We start from the raw sequence: 22,089 nt of genomic DNA on the forward strand, positions 1-22,089 counted from the left end.
AGGGGTGGGGCACTTGAATCGAATAAAATTCTCCGGGGCGGAGGAAACCGGCACTGGTAAAAATATTTAATTAAAAAATGTAGGCCTTCATACCTACTATTATTTTCCAAAAGATTTTATAAACATTGCCAAGACTTTCTTTCAATAGTGTTGTCCTCTTGCTGTTGTTTTTTTTTTGGGGGGGGGGGGGGGGAAGGGCTTCACCCCTACCCGAAGAGATGCATAAAAGACACTCTTTACCCAAACCACTTTTAACATTAGACACATGAATTAGGCGGTTATGTCAGTGTTTTTTATCGATGACGTCATTTCTTTTGAAGAGCGGGAGGGGGAGGGAGAGAGTGAGGCGGCTTATGCGTCCGTCCAGGGTAGGGGGGGGGGGTCTTCGCCCCTACCAGAAGAGATGAATGAAAGAAACACCTAATTTAGGCGGTATAATATCAGTATTTGTTATTATAGAGTATCGATGACGTCATTTCTTTTGAGGGGGGGGGGGGGCGGCTTAGACATTCTTACGGGAGGAGGGAAGGATTAGAGTTAGACGTTCTACCGGGGGGGGGGGAGGAGGTGCTTTACCCCTACCCGAAAAATTGCATGAAAAAAAACTCTTCACGCAAACCACTTTTAAGATTAGACGAAAAAGGCATTTTAATTTCATTGTTTACTCGATAATCAATGACGTCATATTACTGTGTGTACTTTTCCGGCTTGAGACTATTTCTTACTGTATGCTCCAACAGATAGATAGATACATACATACATAGATAAATAGATACATAGATAGACAACGAAACTATTATTATAGATTTTTAATTTAATAATCATTAGTAAAGTACCGTTTTACACCAATATATTCATACGGTAGATGAAGTAGAGTTTATCTGTATCTCTGCTCTCAGTGTTACAGGATGATCTGTCCCACACTGAACCCATCCGTTTTTAGCGCAATTTCCATACTGACAATTGCGATTATTAATTCGTTATTTATGGATGGATGGATGGATGGATGGATGGATGGATGGATGGATGGATGGATGGATGGATGGATGGATGGATGGATGGATGGATGGATGGGTGGATGGGTGGGTGGGTGGGTGGGTGGATGGATGGATGGATGGATGGATGGATGGATGGATGGATGGATGGATGGATGGATGGATGGATGGATGGATGGATGGATGGATGGATGGATGGATGGATGGATGGATGGATGGATGGATGGATGGATGGATGTGTGTTCGCAGCTTTAAGTCGTATCTCCTCCTCAACGAAGCAATATCGAGGACTAGTTCCAAAGCAAATATGTTAAGCAAGTTCCGAGGATGATTGTGGGCCAAAACAATTCCCGAAATTCCTTCCTGTATTTCCGGGAAAAGCCAAAAAAATCCTCGAAAAAATGGAGTTTTTTTGCCCATATCTCGGCAACCAGACCTTTTAGCGACTTGAAACATTTGCCAATCGATTCCTGCCATAATTTAGAACAATATTGCCGAAGAAAGCTTTCAAAAATATCCTTTCTTTCGGTCACAATTTAAAAAAAAAAATTAAATTATACATAATACACTACAGTACTATATAGCAATATATAGATATGGATCTATGGGAAAGGGATGTGTCAAAATAATCTATTTTCCGCTGTATTTTAGATCTTGCTATAAGTTTATTTTTTTACTTATTAATTCAAACGTTATTTTTGTACCCTATTAATTTATTTATAATTTATATGAGAGTGATAGGGATAACATAAGGAAATTGCGCTTAAATTGTCACTAGACTTTTTATTAACTGGTTTATTTGTTGAAGGACGTTCTCAACCAGCTGGTGAACTAGACTTCCGGGTTCGTTAATTTCTTTTCAGTTACCAAACCTTCCTCTAGAGGAGTCAGTTGCTCTTTGTGAAGGTCTATGGGGCAAGTGAAGTAGAGTACACCTATTTCTCGTCATATGAAGAGATAGTGTGGTCAGCACTATGCCCACCCTCCTTTACTTACCTTCTACTTTCGTCAGTGGCGTAGCGAGGTCGGGTGCCACCCGGTGCGGCACTTAATGGTGTCACCCCCCAGAGGCGTAGCGACCCTTCCCGGGGACAAACTTTCAAGTTTTCGATTTGCACCCCCCCCCCCCATCAAACTTTCGATTTGCACCCCTCCTCAAACTTTCGATTTGCACCCCCCTCAAGTTTTTCTCTATATATTTTGCTATTATTTGCCTTGGTGTCACCCCCCTAAATGGTGTCACCCGGTCCGGTCCGCATCCCCCCTCCCTCGCTACGCCCCTGACTTTCGTTACACTAAGACACTTAAAACACATTAGTGAGTCGGGTACCCATCACAGTTTGGTGGACTCTGGGAAAATATACCACCCGGGTTCGAACTCGAGCCTTTCAGGTTAGCAGTCCAAGCTCTCTACTACTAGGCCACTGTTGTATCATTACCTGAACGATTACCTGCCCGTTGTTTATTCCCTGGACAGGGCATCAAACTTCACTACGTGGCCAGTGGGCCGGAGGACAAGCCCTTGATGCTGATGGTCCACGGTTTCCCGAGTTCTGGTTCTCCTGGAGGTATCAGATCAAAGAGTTCCAGAAAGATTACAGGTGAAGTAGTACATCGGCTTTCGGAAACTCAGTTTTTTTTTTGTTTTTTTTTTTTGTAAAGTTACAAATATCACCTTGCTACAGATACTAACTGTGAAGGTGGGGGTGATTAGAGTTCTACCGACAGTTGTGAGGGTGGGGAAAACAGCACCATTAAATGTGAGAGTGGGGGGTGATGAAGATGATGAGAAGATCAAACACACAGTCCATGTCAAAATATAATGTTTTTTATTAAAAATTTACACAACCAACTTCCTACTCTATCTAATCTATACTGTACTACTACAACTTATATCTAACTGTTCTATCCTATATGCTATCTGCTAACTCACTAACTGCACACTCCCATGACCAATCCCAACACATTACATTCCAAATCTCTACCTAACTCTACATTTCCTGTCCGGTCTCCTACCCTACCTATTACTAACTGCCGCTGATCTAACTGCTGACCCACGCTTCAGTGCTCATCTGACCGTCCCACGTGACCGGTCAGCTCCTGTATTTTCATTGGCCTAACCAACTAGCTATAGTCGGTTTCTACCATCTACCTTGAACCAGAGGCGTAGCGACCCTTCCCGGCGCCCGGGGACAAACTTTCAATTTGGCGCCCCCCTCGGGCAAAACCTTCAATTTTCAATTTGCACTCCCCTCCCCCCTCCAAACTTTCCATTTGCACCCCCTCCCCTCAAACTTTCCATTTGCACTCCCTCCCATATATTTATATATATATTATAATGCAAAACTTCACTAAAATGATATATTAATTTGTTTTCCAACCTATTTTGGCGCCCCCTAAGGTCGGCGCCCGGGGACATATGTACCCCCCTCCCCCCCTTCGCTATGCCTCTGCCCTGAACCAGCGTCATCACACACTTAAACCTTATATGCACTCAGGAATATAGAAATCATGTATATATATATATATATATATATATATATATATATATATATATACATATATATATATATATATATATATATATATATATATATATATATATATATATATATATATATATATATATATATATATATATATAACACAGATATAAGTGCTGTTCATCTCCGCCCCTTACTCCCTCTAACCCCATACCTACATGAAATCTTTAAAGCAACAAAAAAAACTTGTAACAACAACTTATCACACAATATCACGTTTTATAACTGTCCCAACAAGTCTGTTGTTTATTCTACACAGGGTGGTGGCAGTGGACCTGAGGGGATGTGGGGACTCGGAGAAACCTGCGGACGTCTGGGAATACAGCCTGAAGAAGTTGACCTCTGACTTGAAGCAGGTCATTACAGCGTTAGGTCAGTAGGTCCTTACAGGGAGGTAAAGTGCTAGCATTTAAAGGGGAATAACCGTGACAATTTTGTTCTTCTGTCATGTTAAAATTGAATGTTATTCTTATTTCTCTGGATTTTGTTCTTGTGTCATGGTAAAATTGGATGTTATTCTTATTTCTCTAGATTTTGTTCTTGTGTTATGGTAAAATTTGATGTTATTCTTATTTCTCTGGATTTTGTTCTTGTGTTATGGTAAAATTGGATGTTATTCTTATTTCTCTGGATTTTGGAAGTTGTGTACAGGGCCCCTGATAAAGTGTTTACAGCATCCAGTACCGTGCTGTCAGTACTGTATACGTTTACGCTCTTGTCTCTGTGAGTGGTTGATGTGTTGTAGAATGATATCATGAGCACCATGTGTACCTGCTTTACTTCATTTCGTTAAAATTATCCGGACGTCTTCTTTAGGGTCAAAACAAAGTACAAGCCTACAACACTGCACTGATAGATTACAATAAGGCAGAGGCGTAGCGACCCTTCCCGGCGCCCGGAGACAAACTTTCGATTTGCACCCCCCCCCTCAAACTTTCGATTTGCACCCCTCCCCCCTTGAACTTTTGGTTTGCACCCCCCCCCTCAAACTTGCAATTTGGTGCCCCCCTAAGGTCGGCGCCCGGAGACATATGTCCCTCCCGCCCCCCCCCCCCCTCGCTACGCCTCTGCAATAAGGCATTAGCATGCGTAGAACAAGAACGTTGCTTTTAGATTTGTGTTTATCGAGGAGGAGGGGGGGGGGGGCACTTGAACATTTCATGGCGGGCTAAGAAAGTCTCTACAAGATCCAGGGAGGGCGTGGTTTAACATACGGCCGACGTTAGGAAAATAAATAGCCGAGTGCATAAATAAACGTTGTTTTTTAACTCTAATTAATTTGGGGCTAATAACCTTTACATGTTTCTTAATTGACATGTTATGAAATGGCATTGTTCATAAAATTGTGAACAGACTTTTAAATTTATAATACAATTTTTTAAGTTGAATATTATTTGCTTGGCGGTTCATAGAGCAGATGGAGCAGAGTTTATCTGTTACTTGGTTTGGCTCTATTGTATCTCTACTTATTTTCAAATGTAAGCTAAATTTGACTTGCCAACTACTATAGAGATTTCTATTGACCCTCTACTAACTGTGATTTCTTCAGTGATAAAATGTATACTGGGCTTTTCATTTGTAATATAGTGTAGAGAAAAATATCACACTTTTGTGTTTAATATCGATTTTTAGACAGAGGAGCTATAAGATAATATGATAAAGAGAAGAGAGGTATATAGACGTTAGCTATAGGTTTTAATTTCAAATAAGATCCTGCACATACCTTAATATCACACACTTAAAAATTGTTTTACCTTCCATAGTAGGCTTATGTTGTGAAACCAACCCTACTTTTATTTGATGTATGCAGAATCGCATAGCATTGAATTATATTATTTTCAAATTGAACTATTGTAGCGTAATAAGTTATTTTCGCCTCAGACGCGTAATTTATAGCGTCAGTTGTGTGTTCGCTTTAGTATTACAGTTTTCATCATCGACTTGTGAGGACTGATACAGATTTACAATAGTAATATTTCTTTCATACTTGTAGCCTGCTTTCATTCATTTAAGATGGTTTACTTATACATATGCCGAGGTCACAGAAACAAGTGAACTCTACTTCACTTGCCCCATAGACCGACAGGTTTGAAAAGGGAACTTTTTTACTACTTATACATAGATCTAATAGAAAACGTCTAAATATTAAGAAAAAAAAATAAAAAAAAAAAACCAACCTGAAACTGAAAATGCAAATGTGTAATTAAATGATGATTCAAGGGATTTTTTTTTCTCGGCGTGGTGGGCTGAGGGGACGGGGACGGGGACGGGGGGGGGACGGGGTTTTTAAGTAGAGCTGAAAAAAAATGGGATTACCGAGAATTAAAATGATGCAAATTTTAAGCAATCGGAAAAGTTATGTTATTACAATGAGCCACATCAAAGCAAACATTCTTCCCTTTCAAACATCTATATCTATACAGTCCTAAAACAGTTTTTTTTAAATTAATTCAATTGTTTTAAACACTTAAATAAGTAATAATAATTTATTTGATACATTTTACACAGCATCAAAGACATGAACAATGGACATCAATTATATATATAATAATCAAAGGGAGAAAATAACATGGCATAAGAACTAGACTAAAATAAGGTGTGCAAACTAGGTTTCTCTTGACTGCTTAGTTTACTGTACTGCGGAGTCAAAAGTTCACATTGTAGCCACCCATGGACAGAAATAGAAACGTGTCTCTGTAATACACATACTTATCTATCATTTCAAAACTTTCCATGACATAAAATTGACCCTTGGCAAAGAGGGCACGCTACCTTGAAATATCCGCCAGTCCGGTTGAGTTGGGGGAAGTGTGTGTGTGTGTGTGGGGGGGGGGTTGATGTGTGTATCTCTTTCTACTATTCAGGTTGTGCACTTTAAAAAACTGGGAAACAGAAGACTGTTCTATTGTTACTTGGGGGCTTATCGAGTGATGTTTGGCTTGAGACTGACTAAGTTAAAATTAATACTTTATTTATTTTCTGTACATTCCTTTATTCTCAGTTAAGTTTATTGGTTGTGACACAATTTTGTAACTCAGCTTTAACTTGTAACTATTGTAACTGAAATGGTATGAAAGATTGATTTTTTTGTTTTATTGTCTATGGATTTGAAAATAAATATTACGAAATAGTTGTCATTATATAATAATAAATAAAAAAAATAATTAAAGTAAAAATTAAATGTTATTATTATAAATAATAATTATTATATAAAAATACATTTAAGATAGTAAATATTAAAAAAATTAGAAAATGATAACTATAACATAATTTTCATGTTTTACGCTAAACAAATCGTGTTTGTCTCCCCTAGGATATAAATCCTGCATCCTGCTAGGGCACGACTTGGGCGCTGTGATAAGCCTAGCGTTCAGCAGTTATCTCCCTGAGATGGTGGACAAGTTGATTGTCCTGAACGGAATTCCTCTACCCCTGGCCCCAGTTGTTCAGCAAAAACAAAAAGAACAAAGGAAAATGTCTTGGTAATATAAATGTTAGACATTTATTATAAGAGAGCTTGCATTCTTTTTTAAATATTGTATTTTAAGAATGTAACACGTTACATTACAACAGTACTGCTACATAGACTATTTAGATACTTTGAGGGATAAATAATCATGCCTACGCCGCTTCCTTTTGATAAGATGGCCAGATAAAAATGTCCAACCACCACCTTTGTGAAATCACGAGTTTTTGCCAGCCCCCCCCCCCCCCCCCCCCCCCGCCCGAAAAAAGTCTCCCCTCCCCTTCCCCCAAGAAATGGAATTTATATAGAAAATATATACTTTTACCAGTGTCCGCCCCCCCTCCCTCGCCTCACAAAAAATTAAGAAGTGCCACCCCCCCCCCCCCCCCCCCCGGAAAAAATGACTGAACGAAACACTAGTTACGACCTTAGAAGAGAAGATACAAAAATCATGGTGAGGCAAGCGTTAGGCTAGGACCCACAGAGGAGAATGGGCCAATCGAAACAATTTTGGAAAGGGGACTTTGCAAGTAGAAACAAGGACTGCGGAGCTTAGATGGGCTTAAATAAAGGGAGCTGCTCAAAACAGAGTTCGGTTCATAGGCGTATAGGTGTAACTACACCCATCTGCTCCTCAGGGTTTATAAAATATTTATTCACATTAAAATACGTTACATGTGTTTGAAATCATAGCAGAGCTAAACATTATTTACTTTGAATTGAAATTTGTGAAGGTATTAAAACCCTTTTAGCACTGGTTTAATATATTTACAAATGTATAGCCGACTAGTTTAATAAATTTAATTACTCTTTTTAATAAATTTTATATATTTTATTCGCTTTTTTAGGTACGTTTCTTTCTTTCAAATTCCATACCTACCCGAGCTCTACCTGAAAGTAAACAACTTTGAGGCGCTGGAGAGCTGCTTTGGCTTCAAGAAAACGAGCGGTCTTTGTTTTTCTGACACATCTAAGCTGACTAAAGCACAAATGGATGTTTACAAGTTCAACTTTACCCAACCAGGTGGTGTGTTGTGTTGTTATGTCTTGTTAGTGATTGTTACGTCCCTTGTATTAAGTATATCACGGTTACGTCCCTTGAGTATTCACTGTGTCTTCCGTGGTGTGTAGTTGATGTGTACATGTAGTCGGTTAACGAAATGTAGAGTCAGAGACAGGACGTGTCGTCTGAGCTGTCTGCATATAAGCATAATGACCTTCACCCCTTTTACTGTCATCCTTTGCATTTTTTTTATAATCAAATACATGACATCATGTAAATATTCATTATGTACATTTGCAAAACCTTTCGTTTTCATTTGATGTTCAAAATTATGTTAAAAAATTTGATGTTGATGTACTTGTTTAATTGCAAATAAAAGTATTAAAAAAAATGTATATAAGCATAATGTACTAAGGTTAACTGAGAGAACTGTGTCTGTTTATGTAATGTAACAATACACATGAATCTCGATAGCCAGCCGATTCTACACTATTCTCACTTTACTACGATGGTTTTATCAACCACTTAGAGCCAGTCGCGTAGCGAGGTCGAGTGTGACCCGGTGCGGCACTTAATGGTGTCACCCCCCAGAGGCGTAGCGACCCTTGCCGGGAACAAACTTTCAATTTTAGATTTGCACCCCTCCCTCAAACTTTCAATTTGCACCCCCCCCCTCAAGCTTTCAATTTGCACCCCCCCCCCTCTCAAACTTTCAATTTGCACCCCCCTCAAACTTTTGATTTGCACCCCCCCCCTCAAACTGTGGATTTGCACCCCCCCCCCCTCAAACTTTCGTTTTGCACATCTTAAAACACTATTTAACACTCGAATTAATCACTTAATTAAGTGGAATTATCATTTTTCTCTATATATTTTGCTATTTTTTGCCTTGGTGTCACCCCCCCTAAATGGTGTCACCCGGTGCGGTCCCCACCCCTTGCCCCCTAGCCTCGCTACGCCTCTGCTTAGAGCGATTAGCTTTATAACCGTCCAGATTTTATTTACTGCTTTTTAAAAACAGTTTAGAGTTTGTTTCATGCATGTCTTCGTTGGAGCAGAGCCCCCCACCCCCCTCTCTCTCCAACCCCTCCCCCGAAAAACGTCTACTCAAAAAAAAAACAGACAGATTTACTCTAAAATACAGACATAGATATACTCTAAAAAACAAACCTACTCTAAAAACAGACATAAATATACTCTAAAAACAGACATAGATACAGACATTGATATACTATAAAAAAGAGACACTCTAAATATAATGTCTGATACATTTGTTCAAATAGTGTTGAAGATAAGCACATATTTAATGTAGTCTATTATAGAAGTATCTAAGCTCTCCGGCCATGTAATTGGCCATGTATCTAAGTCTGTATTTTAGAGTAAATCTGTCTGTTTTTTAGAGAATATCTATGTTTGGTTTTAGAGTATATCTAGGTCTGTTTTTTTAGAGAATATCTATGTTTGTTTTTTAGAGTAATCTTTGTCTGTTTTTTCTGTTTTTTAGAGTATTTCTATGTCTGTTTTTTAGAGTATATCTTTGTCTGTTTTTAGAGTATATCTATGTCTGTTTTTAGAGTTATATCTTTGTCTGTTTTAGAGTATATCTATTTCTGTTTTTTAGAGTAAATCTGTCTGTTTTTTTATCTATGTCTGTTTAATATTCTAAGAGAAAATAAATGAGCTTTTAACATGATGATGAATGAATAAATCACAACCATAACATCAAGCATACAATTTCAGTTCATTGAGTCCAATGTATAAACGGGTCCCAGTCGTTCTTTGAAACATACACTATTACTACATTGGGTACTTTTCATTTTTAAAGGTCTCAAGGGAAGTAATTCGCATAATTTTTCAGATACAATTATAATTTTTGTGAAGGATAGTAAATTTAGTTCGATTTTGTTCTTTGCACTTAAGGTTAAATAAAACGTTTTATTCAAAAGTGAAAATTTCTATAGAAAAGAAAAATATTGAATTTTCTAAATATCAATTTAGTTTTAAGTACAAAAATAAAACCCATAAAAAATATTGCACAATCGTGATTAAATGAAGTTCGTTTACTATATTCATAATGTTTACGAACCATTCTGGGAGTTGGTACACTTGTAAGCCAGCGAGTTTATATAAATTTTAGCGTTAGTAATCTAGCAAGAAGCTAAACTGTGAAAATGATGTGCGGCGGTACAAGCGACGTAAAGGAAGCCAATGAAGAAATCCATGAGCTGGTTAAAGAGATCCGGGGTGAGTTAGAGAAGAAAGTGGAGAAAACCTACCCAGATTTTAAAGCCGTGTCTTTTAAATCACAAGTAGTTGCTGGAACCAACTTTTTTGTTAAGATCCTTGTTAATGATGGTGAATATGTCCATGTAAGAATGTTCCGTCCTCTGCCACACACAAACGAGGGTCCAAAAGTTCACAGCTATCAGGAAAACAAGACTAAAGATGATGAGCTTGAATACTTTTAATTAAATTTCAACAACTGATTTTTTTTTTAACTTATGTGGAAATTTTGATAGCCTATATTATTAACAAGCAGGGAATGGTGTATGATGATTATTGTGAAGCTTATTTTATTGCATTTATATTGTTAAAAATTATCTGTACAAAAAAGTAGATTACTATTATTTTATATATTCGCTACTAACACATTTGCTTAGTTTTATGGTACAATTTAGAAAGACGTTTTCTTATCTGAAATTTTAAGCTTTTTGGCATTAATTTTGATGTTGTCCTACATCTGGCTGAAGGAGTCTGTGAATGTTTGCCTTATTTTTTTTACATAAATTATCTCATCTGATTTTATATAGGCCTACATTACCAGCAATTTTATTTTGTGTTGTTTGTATAAATCTGTCAAACAATCAATCAAAAGTTCACTTTAGAGGGAGGTAAATCTAATGTAAAAGTTACAGATAAAGACAAGTTATCTACCTTTATTAGTTACAGAGCAGGTTTATTCATTTAAATCTATTTTATTTGTCGATTCTGTTTGTGTATTCAAATTAAATATTCATACTTCAAAAAAAAAAATTTATAATATAAACAACCTTTTACTTGAATGTGCACTCAAAGAAAAGAAAAAAAATGGTATAGACTATAGACAACCGCGTCAGCAAAGAGAAAATGCGTTGGTTCTTGACCTTAAGAACAGTTCACAACGATGCTAGAATCCATACATTCTCATTACCTCATATCCTTGTCCTCACAAACAGGTGCCCTGAGATCGGCCGTCAACTACTACAGATGCCTGCTACAACAAGAGGCAGATGCCCATGCCCTGAGTTACCCCATGCCCCTCCTCCTGATATGGGGCTGCAACGACCGCTGTGCCCACCGCGACTGCGTGCAAGTCTTTCAAGAAGCTGTTCCAAAAATTACAGTCAAGCTGATTGAAGAAGCTGGACATTTTCTCCATATGGACACACCGGACATAGTCAATGAGATCATTAGGAATTGGTTATAAAAAGTCTCCAAAGACGCGCGTGAATGTGATAGCTTAAACTGCCAAATATTTTTATACTTGTATTTTTTTAAGTAATACTTTAGTAACACCCCGTAGAAAGAATGTGTTTGCCCTATAATACATTATTTGAATCATTAACTTTATAATTTAAAATGTATTTGCTGGTGAACTTTTCGTGTCTTTCCGCGAATAAGCATAGGTAAACAAATAAATTAAAAAATGTTTATTGATTTTTTTAAATTAAAATTTTAATTAATTGTCGAGTTACTATGACTTATAAAGGAAAAATGAGTAAACAGTTCGTGATTTTTTAAACAAGGCTTGTGTGTCTATAAGGATAATTTAGCGAATTTAACAGCTTACAAACATAAATGTTTAGAAGCTGTTGAATTCGCTAAATTATCCTTTTAGAAGCGGTTTTAACATTTTGATTCAATTTTTTACTTCCTCGTATACTGAGGATAGAGGAAGTATTTTAATCGTGCTAAATAATTAACAGCTATTTTGACCGTTTTCGCCCGCTTTACACATACCTATTTTATCGTATACGGGATATAAAGGATGTATTGTAATCGAGTGTACCAATTTAAATCGAGATTTTGACAAATTTGGAAGTTTTACTATCTATCGATCAGAAAAAAATTAGCTCTAAAATCATGTCCGTCTGTTTGTGTGTGTGTTTGCATATCTATAACTTCATGATGTGACACCGATGCTTGATGTTTATAATATTGTCACATACGTGTACCGTGATTTAGTTTCAATGAAAGGCAGGTGATGATGAGGTTACATTTTAGAATCGCGCGAAGTGTTTTAAAACAAGCTTAGGTATCCTAATTAATATTTAAATGTATACATAGATATAAACGCCTATCCGATAGGGCTGTTATAATATAGGCCTATAGCCGTATTATGCAATATATATATATATATATATATATATATATATATATATATATATATATATATATATATATATATATATATATATATATATATATATATATCTGAATGCACTAAAAGATAAATTGTATATATTTAACCAAAATATGTAAAGGATATATGCACGTAGGGTAACCCGGGGTAATTCCATACACTACTTTTCTAAAAAATTTGTAAAAAATCTAAAATCAACACTACCACAATATAATATTGAGGGTAAAACTAGACATACATTACTTAAATAATGGCAAACAAATATAAAGATAATTCACAAAATAAAATACAATTTTAAAAATATTTCACTTTTATTGCAAAAACATGGCAAGTGGGGCAATTCCACACACATTATGAAACTTTTAAAATTCATGTATTTAAAAATGTGTAAAAAACATTTTTCCCCTTGGAAACAATTTAGTATGGGGGCAACCAGTCTTCATCAATGGATGAAGAGAAAGCCTCAATTTCTTCCTCCTGAATTCTGCTCTCATCTGTCATAGGCCGAAGTTATTCGTTTATAATTGTGGACCATTCTGAAATAAATACAAAATTAAATGTTAGAAAGTTATTACTAATGTGTGTATGGGGATGTTTAGCTCTAAATATTGCATAAATTCTAATAAATAATATAGGTACAGTAAAAATAATAATAGATAAAGAAATAAAAGAAGTATGTGGCAATTTTACTTAACTTTAATAGCAGAGTCTTTTTTAAAAAATAAATAGTACTAGATCTAGTACTATTCAAGTATTTTTTTAAGATTAAATCATGAGTTGTGAATTACAGAATTAGCAACAACCAGTTTAAATGGTTTAAAATAATAGCTAAACCCTCTAAAGAGTATAAAAAGCAGCATGGGACATTCCAAACTATAGTGTATGGAATTGCCCCACACCATGTGTATGGAATTGCCCCACACCTACTATTGAAAAAAATATGCTTTCCTGTTCTAAATTACAGGCTGAATCTAGCATCATTAACTGTTACTATTAACAAAAATGATTAAGCTTTCATATAATCAATAAATAATTGACAACAATTAAAAATAAGACGAAAAATAATATTTTTTAAAAAGTGCAGAGGTTGTACTTACATAAGGATGTTTGAAGATAGATGCGGATAAAATTAAAATTCTTGCTCTGAATGTAGGTGAACGCTTCTCTAACAGTATCAGAAAGTACAAGAAATGACCTCTTAGAAGCAGGGAATAGTAACTTTTAATTAAACTTTACTCTCATTAAAAATAGAGAGTATCCAGTATATAGTGTGTGGAATTACCCCGTGTGTGGAATTACCCCACCTTACCCTATTCGTTTATTTTTTAGCTTTTTCAGCTAATTTTGACTGAAATTTCGCTGATTAAAGAGTCATCTTACAAAAGATGGTGATTATATTTTCTTTATTTTGCTATTTTGTTGTTTTACTGTGATTAAAACGTCTCGGATCATTGTCAAAGAACAAAAAACAAATTTAAGTAAACAAACCATTTATTAATGGGTTTAACACCAAACAAAAAGCAGCTTTAAGCAAATATTTCATAGTACTACATAAAGATACATCTTAACAAGTAGTTTTAAATTTTGCTGTTGAAAATAAATATAGGAATTATGATTTACAATCTTATTAAGTCAAAACTCTAGAGCAGCTATGCATCACAGAATAGTCTGGGGTACTTACACAGCCCCCCCCCCCCCTAAACAAAATGGAAAAAAAAATATTATTCTAATTTATAGGGAAATTATATACATTAACCCCTGCGCCCATTCCCACCCTCACGCGAAAGTTTCAAGTGTATCCCCCCCCCCCTCCTCCTCAGTGATAAAAATGTATGAAAAAAACTGATTATATGCACCAGCCGCTTTTACTTTTCCTATCTGAGTCGGGTACCCATAAGAGCTGGATGGACTCATGTACATTCGACGATTGGCCAGACAGGGTTTGGAATGGAGCCCCTAGGGGAAACTTCGCAGGGGTCGACCTAAGAAGACATGGTGACATAGACGAGGCCGACAGGAGATGAAGGAATAGAGCTTGTAAGTAGGTCACCAGCTAGTTCTATGGCTCAATAAAACCTGCATGAGCCATAGAACTGGTTGATGACCTACTTACCAGCCCTATTGTGAGCAGAGAAAACGAGTGGCAGGAGACAGTGGAACGTTCTGACAGAGGCATTAAGCTCGACAAGGAACAAAAAAAAGGATGATGCTGACTCATACACACTGCGTATTTTTTTCGAAATATTTAGCTTTCTTCATATGCCTACAACTATATGCTGCATCTACGCCAATCAATCTTAATTACTGCTGTAAACGTTTGAAAGCTGTACGGCTGATAATTTGTTTGTTTTTTTGTGGGTTTTTTTTTTTTGTTGTTGTTTTTTTTTTTTTTGTTTTTTTTTTTGGCAATTTGTATTTTTTCTCTCCCTCCACAAGGAACGAAAAAAAACAGGATGATTAGGACTCATACACACTGCGACACGGCCGCTTCGTCTCAGTAATCCCCCTTCTGCTTATTAGCTAACTCATCTTAAACTCCGCCCATTTCTTTCTTACAGTTAGCCAGATCAAAAGTACAGGATTTAAGGCCGAGTTTAGCGGTAGTACCAAGACCACGAGCCAACCGATTGTAGTAGGGCTAGCGTTTACTCCAAGAACTGATATCAGGCCTGTGAAGGCCATGATAAAACCGCGAAGAATATTCAAAACAACAACAGATGACAATAGTTTTATATCGCGTCGTTCATCATCATTAAATCTTCCTTCAATATAAATTTGTTTGAAAGTTAGTGTTAATCCGGTTATTGTTAAACAGACCTGCGCACTTGTGGCTAATACGTATATAGAAAAAGAATACAACCAGCCAACGGTGTGTTTATTATGTAAAGGAAACCCGATGCACATACTGGTTGAAGAGTAGACTTTGAGGTCAGGGTACACGGCTGGGTAAAGTGAGATCATTAAACAAAAGCACCACATACAAACGCGGGACACCACAGAATTTACAGTCCGTAGAGGATGTTTGGCATATCTGTGTAGAGAATATATCTGTGCTAAGACGTGTAACACAAAAACGTTAGAGGCGACATACGAGAGAGTAGCGAGAAAACCCGCGGCCTTACACAGTGAACTGTCTCGCCATTCTAGGTCATACAACACGTAGTCGTCACGGTAGTAAACATCCGCTCCTGCTATGATCAGTAAATACACGCTCGTGATCAAATCCGATAGAATAATTTTAATAGCGAAATTCCTCAATTTATTTTCTGCTGCGTGTCTATTCGTACACGCTATGACGATTACCGTAATATTTCCAATAAGTCCAATCACACCAATAAGCCACAAGAACGAACGCTTTTCAATGTGCGCGATCAGACGGCTACAAGAAGAAACGTGGTCTTCAGGTGTAAAACAAATTACAGATGAGTTGATTAAATCATTATTAAATTTGTCGCAACATAATTTAAAATTGTCCCCGTACACAAAGCCCGTTACGGTCAGGGATGAAAAAAATTGGGGTAACTGGTAAGTGAAATCTAAATCGGTACTGGTTAAATCCAACGTTTTAACGTACGTGTGAGTTTTGTCCTGAGATAACGCTGTAAAAGGAGTGTTACTGAGGTTTAAATAGTCGAAAAATGCTCGCCGTATTTCTGGATTTGGATCTCCAAATAATTCTAACCACGAAGTAGAAGTACTTAAAAAAATGTTCAGTGAACTGAGCTTCGAAAAAGAAAGATCTAGAGTATGGTCGGAGTATGAGCAAACGGTATAATCAAAAGTGTGAACGTTCGTGTGGGATAAGTTCACGAAAAGCACATACATGGCTGAGGTTGGTAGTTGGGTGATATCAATATCATTGTAACTTAAGTCAAGAAAGGTTGTATGTGTAAATGTGAATTCTATTGATTCTAAAAGATTATTGTAAATTTTATTATTTAAGCCGCAGTTTGAGAGATGGATTTCTAATAAATTAATTAATAAATCGAGGTCACCGAAGACAACTTGTGCTAAATTTATTCCAGATAAATCTAAAACTCGTGTAGAGCGGTCTATGGATTTAAATAAATGGGTGTGGTTGACCTTGCTGTGGTCAGTGACCTCAGTGACCCCAAACTGACAGGTAAATCCTGAAGGACATTTCTCATAGCAATGCAGCTCGTCATCTAAGGTAGGACAGTGAGGTACGTCATCACACACGTGGGCGGGGTGGAGGAGGATGCTAGGCTCGCGGCATTGAAAGAGTTTAGGGGAGAAGATTTGGTTTCTGGTGAAAATCGTTTCATCCTCGCCACTAGGACAGTCATATCGACCGTCAAACACCATATAATACGGTATACAATAAGAATTGGGACATTTAAACAAGCCATCAGAACAGACGAATTTCTCACAGTTAACCAGGTGAGACTTATCTGGACAGCCGAATTCTTCTTCTCTATACCAGAGATGTAGATACACACACTTAGCGGCCCATGTAACATTTTGATGTTGAATGGCTGAAGCTAGGCCATTAATTATCACACTTTTATTATCAGGTTTACACCTAGTAACGTGTATGTAGGGATATTCTTTATGCTTACACTCAGTCCCCCGACACGACGCCAACATTTCTTCCACCTGTCGGATCTTGTCGTAAGACATGGACTCGTCACGACGTGGTTTGTAGAAGAAAAAATTCTCGTCATTATAAAACCACTGGCTGGGCAGACAACTCCCGTCTGATAGAGTTGTCTCCATACAGAAGTTACAGTTCGTTTCGTCAATTTTACTTTTACAATCATATTTACCATCGCATATTTGATGGTTCCCAATACATATTTTTGAAACTGCTTTATTGTTATTGTATAACTGTACATCACATGCCAAGCCCCCAAGACACAAAAACGGGCCAAATTCTTTTACATCATCCAGTCTGTCTGCGCAATCTGGAAAATTATCGTGGACAAATGTAAACGGGATTGACTGTTCAGAACCTCCGCACGCAAATAATTTGACATTAAGCTCATTGTAGTTTAGGTTGTTAGTTAGTCTTGCGGCTTGTATGCCAAAACTTTCCTTTGTGGTTTCACTTTCTTTAAATTTGTACAAATCCACTTCAAACGTACATGTCATTAGAGTGGCCGCATCTGTATCAGAACCGCATGATCCATTATATTTAAATTCCAAACTTAAACACGAACCATAGTTGAGATTCTCCGTTGGAGAAATCGAAGACCCTTTGCAAAAAATTGTATTGAAACCAATCGGGCAGACAGAGGAGTTGATCAATGATTCATATAAAACAGTACCTAATGTATTCTGAACGAAACTAAATTCGTCATTGGTTTCTATGTAAACACCACCTGCACCGAAATCCTCACATAAGGATAATATTCTACGACGAACAAAGGGGGAGTTTGTGACTTCGAGTTTATAACAAGAAAGTTTCGTGGGACTTTCTTTACTTTTAGATAAAAACCAGCCTCCATTGCACTGTCCACAAAGAGACATAGAAACAAATTGATTATTAGATAAATCATCAGCAGGTGAAATAAAGGCTTTATTGTTAAATCTTTGGGACTGCCATGTAATCATTTCAAAGTGTGTAATCATTATTGTGTATGTTTCCATATTATTATTTTTTAAGGTAAATGTTGTTTCGTTTAGTTCAATTTCCACGTCGAATTTCCAACTGCAGAGCTCACAAAGAATTATAGCCACACGCGATTCGATGTCTTCTTCTGCTTCATACTCTTTAAAATAAATTAGCGAGTTCGTGTGAATGTCGTTTAATATTTGTACATGACGCTCAATAGAGTTGTTGAGATTTTCCAATTGCTGTAGCAGTTCTTTAGAGCTATTATAGTCATTGAACCCAATCAATGGCTGCGCCATATTTGATGTTACGAAAATTGCGATCCTGCTTTTTAGAATATCGCCATCAGACTCCGGCAAAAACAAGTTCACTAAAGATTTTAGTCTCACTTTTTGTATAGGGGTAACTGTGGCCGCGTGTATGGTGACATGAAATTTATTCGATCTGCAATTCTCCAGTGGAAAATTTAAACAAAATTCTGAATAAAATATAGGAAAAAAATAATTTCGTAAGTTTAATTTTTAAGAAATTGTTTCATTAAATTTATTCGATCCACAATTCTACAGTGGAAAATTTAAACAAAATTCTCAAAAATATAGGAAAACAATAATGTCGTAAGTTTTATTTTTAAAAAATTGTTTCATGAAATTTATTCAATCCACAATTCTACAGTGGAAAATTTAAACAAAATTCTGAATAAAATATAGGAAAAAAATAATTTAGTAAGTTTAATTTTTAAGAATTTGTTTTAATTTAAAAAAAACACATTGCTCTTTAAAGTTGCAAGTAAAAATAAACATTTCAAACATGTTAACTGTAACGAATCTTAACAGATCGTATTATAGGCCTACTTACCACATAGAAAACAAGTTACAACGATTATATTTAGAGCGTACATATTTAGATCTTTATACGTCTTGAAATTCTCCTATGATCAAAGACTTAAGAAGAAAAAACAAGGATTTTAAACTTAAGTAACGAAGAGTGTATATACATTATTTAACAATGCATGCTTTTTAAAAAAAAGATGTATTAAGTATAATAAAGCATTCACATTCAAATTCACATTCACATTTACAAACCCAAACCCAAACCCAAATCCAAATCCAAATCCAAATCCAAATCCAAATCCAAATCCAAATCCAAATTCAAATTCAAATCCAAATCCAAATCTAACCTAACCTAACCTAACTCAACCTAATATAACCTATCCTAACCTAGCTGTCAGTCTATTCGAATCTTTAAAATGGAAAAGCAATATGAAAATTAAGCACTTCTTCAACTTTAAAGATGCATACAAAACAATAGTTGTAATCGACTCCCAAAATATTTAGGATAAAATATATTTTACACGTTTCTTATATGCGACTGATCTTAAGAAAGCATCATAGTACGATGTAACGAAAACATATACATTTCCAAAGTGTTTCTTCAACTTTTATATAAAGCGTAGATCAGTTTATTTCAATAATACTTTAATTTTTTTTCGAATTTAAAAGCTTATGTGACTTGCATCTAGGTCAAATAATAAAGATATATCTTCGCTTCTTTTTCTTAGGCCACGCCTGAATCGATATATTATAGTACGCGTAATGTTAATCCAAGTAAGGCGTATTCCTTTTTATTGTTGAGCATAGTGCCTCAATCATTATCTAACACTGTTTTCGGTTCCTTCTTGTTTATTTTCGGATTTCTGAGATATCCCTAGATTCTTTCGACTCCGCCTCCTGACTATCAGATATATCTCTTTCACTTCTGTTTTGGTTTCCAGTAAAGCGCATGACTTGGCACATTTCGAAGTCCTAAGAACAACCGAGAAATCGTAAATCTGTTTTTAGTAATTTCTTAAAAGAAAAAAAAATAAACATCAGAAACATGATGGATGGAAAATAATTTAATTAACAATGTACTAATAATTATAATTAAAGTATATATTTGAAAAAATAAATATATGACATCAAATATTAAATTATAAAACACTCAGACGTAGGTAATATTATTTTATTACCTTTAATCAACGAAATTATTAAATTCCGCAAGACAGAGCACTCAACGATTATTTTCCCAACACACGATCAACTTTAGATATAACAAACCCATTAAAAACATACGAGTTAAAACAGTTTTTTAAAAAAAATCTTTCCAATTTAAGGATGTTTTCTGTGATCGGACAATATTCTTTTAAGTAAGGTACAATTCGAGAATGTGCCCGCGTGTATTAGAAAATATTAAAGTGCATTATTACAAACGACCTATTTTAATTTCCGATTCAGCTGTGTGATTATTTGCTTGTCTTGTACGGAGTGTGTAACAGAAATACGATAAAATCATTTTAAATGACAAAGACTAGACTAAATCAACATGGAACAAGAACCTAACCCTTAACATTAAACCCTACAGTAAAACATCCATCCATGACTCCATCAAACCAGCCATCCATCAATCAATCCATTTAATGTTTTTAAGTCATTTTAGACGTGAATTTATGTATTTTTTTTTTGTCACTTTTTTCAGAGTCTGACGATTAAAATGGTAAAAACTAAACGTTTTATTTTAGTAGCTTTGCTACTGATAACTATTCATCTTCCGTCAGAGTAAGTAGCCTATATGCGTGCATATATAAATATACATATATATATATATATATATATATATATATATATATATATATATATATATATATATATATATATAATTCGAAAACTTTATTAGACTGTTATTGTGTTTCTATTTTAATTCAAATCGGTAAATTTATTATGTAAAAAATAAATCCAAAACATGTAATGGGGTAGCAGCACGTTAAATGCTCAAAAAAAGCTTCACAATTTGTATTGTACTAAAAAGAACGTACTATCTAATGTTAGACGTGAACAGCTCAATAGGCTTGAAAAGCTGGTTCCAAATGGTTGCTGCCAGAAAGCATATTTTTCAAAACGATTTGAATAATTGTATGACATTTGAGAAATAAGTGCAAAATGTTTAACTATGGCTAGAAATATTCACAGAAAAAATGACTAGTAAAAGAATAGTAATTTAACTAACACTGTAATTTTTTAATTTGGATTAGTAGAGTCGGGTGTTATGGTCTTAGGGAATGTTATATTATTTAATATAAATGAACAATTAGATTATACCGCATTGAACGCTAGTAAGTTTTATCATGGAAATCAATTTTTTCGACGTACACCGTTTAATTTTATCTGGCAACTCCAGTAGAATTCAATTAAGCGTTGTGGACGGGTTTTTTTTTTTAATATTTGAATAGATACGTTAATTCTAAACGGCTTTTCAACTGCTTAAATCCAATAAAAAAAATAAAAAAATGAGTGTAATCGATGGTTCCCAAACGGCTTTAATTTTTAATAAACCGGGAGTGATCTCCCCTAAACTTTCTCGAATATTCTTATATAAAATAACAGGGGATGGGAACTCGGGCTATAGACATGATTTTTAATCCATTTTAAATACTTAAAGTTTTAAAAATAGAATAAAATCTCGTAGACAAATTAATTGCACACCAAGTGAACGCGAATAAAAAAGCGCATAATAGTGCGCAATATTATTAGTACTTTTAAAATTTACATTAGTTTTTTGAGAAATCGGAAGTAGCGTAAATAAGTACTTCCGGTCAACGAAAAATTCTCAAAATTTGACAGAAGGTAGAGAATTAGATCTTTTACTTACATATCAAATTTCATTTATCTATCTGAAATAGTACTCAAGTTATAGGCTTTTGAAAAATTCAAAGTAGAAAAAGTACCACTTCCGGTTGTCGGAAATCGCTCAAAAGTTGATACGGATCTATGATTTTGATAAAATACTTATATATGAAATTTCATCAACCTAGCTGTAACGGTACTCAAGTTATCGTGTTTACACACGGACACACACACACACAGACACACACACACACAGACACACAGACATACGGACAAGATTGCAAAATTATGTTTTTCCGTATCAGTGAGATGCAAAACGTCGAGATTTGCAAAAATCTCGATTTTTTTTTTTGCACGATTACAAGACTTTCTCTATACTTCGTATATACGAGAAAGTAAAAAAGGGAACAATAATTTTATCGCTTGCCATATTTTTAAAGATTTGT

The 22,089-nt window shown here is 35.5% G+C and overlaps 1 pseudogene; it reads left to right on the top strand.

Moving 5' to 3' along the window:
- Positions 1-2,472: 2,472 nt before the first annotated feature.
- LOC131955919 (epoxide hydrolase 4-like) lies at positions 2,473-11,731 on the top strand (annotated as a pseudogene).
- Positions 11,732-22,089: the final 10,358 nt, after the last annotated feature.

This window comes from Physella acuta, unplaced genomic scaffold, assembly GCF_028476545.2.
Source record: "Physella acuta isolate Inbredline_101_S28 unplaced genomic scaffold, ASM2847654v3 ptg001116l, whole genome shotgun sequence".
NCBI classification, from domain to species: domain Eukaryota; kingdom Metazoa; phylum Mollusca; class Gastropoda; family Physidae; genus Physella; species Physella acuta.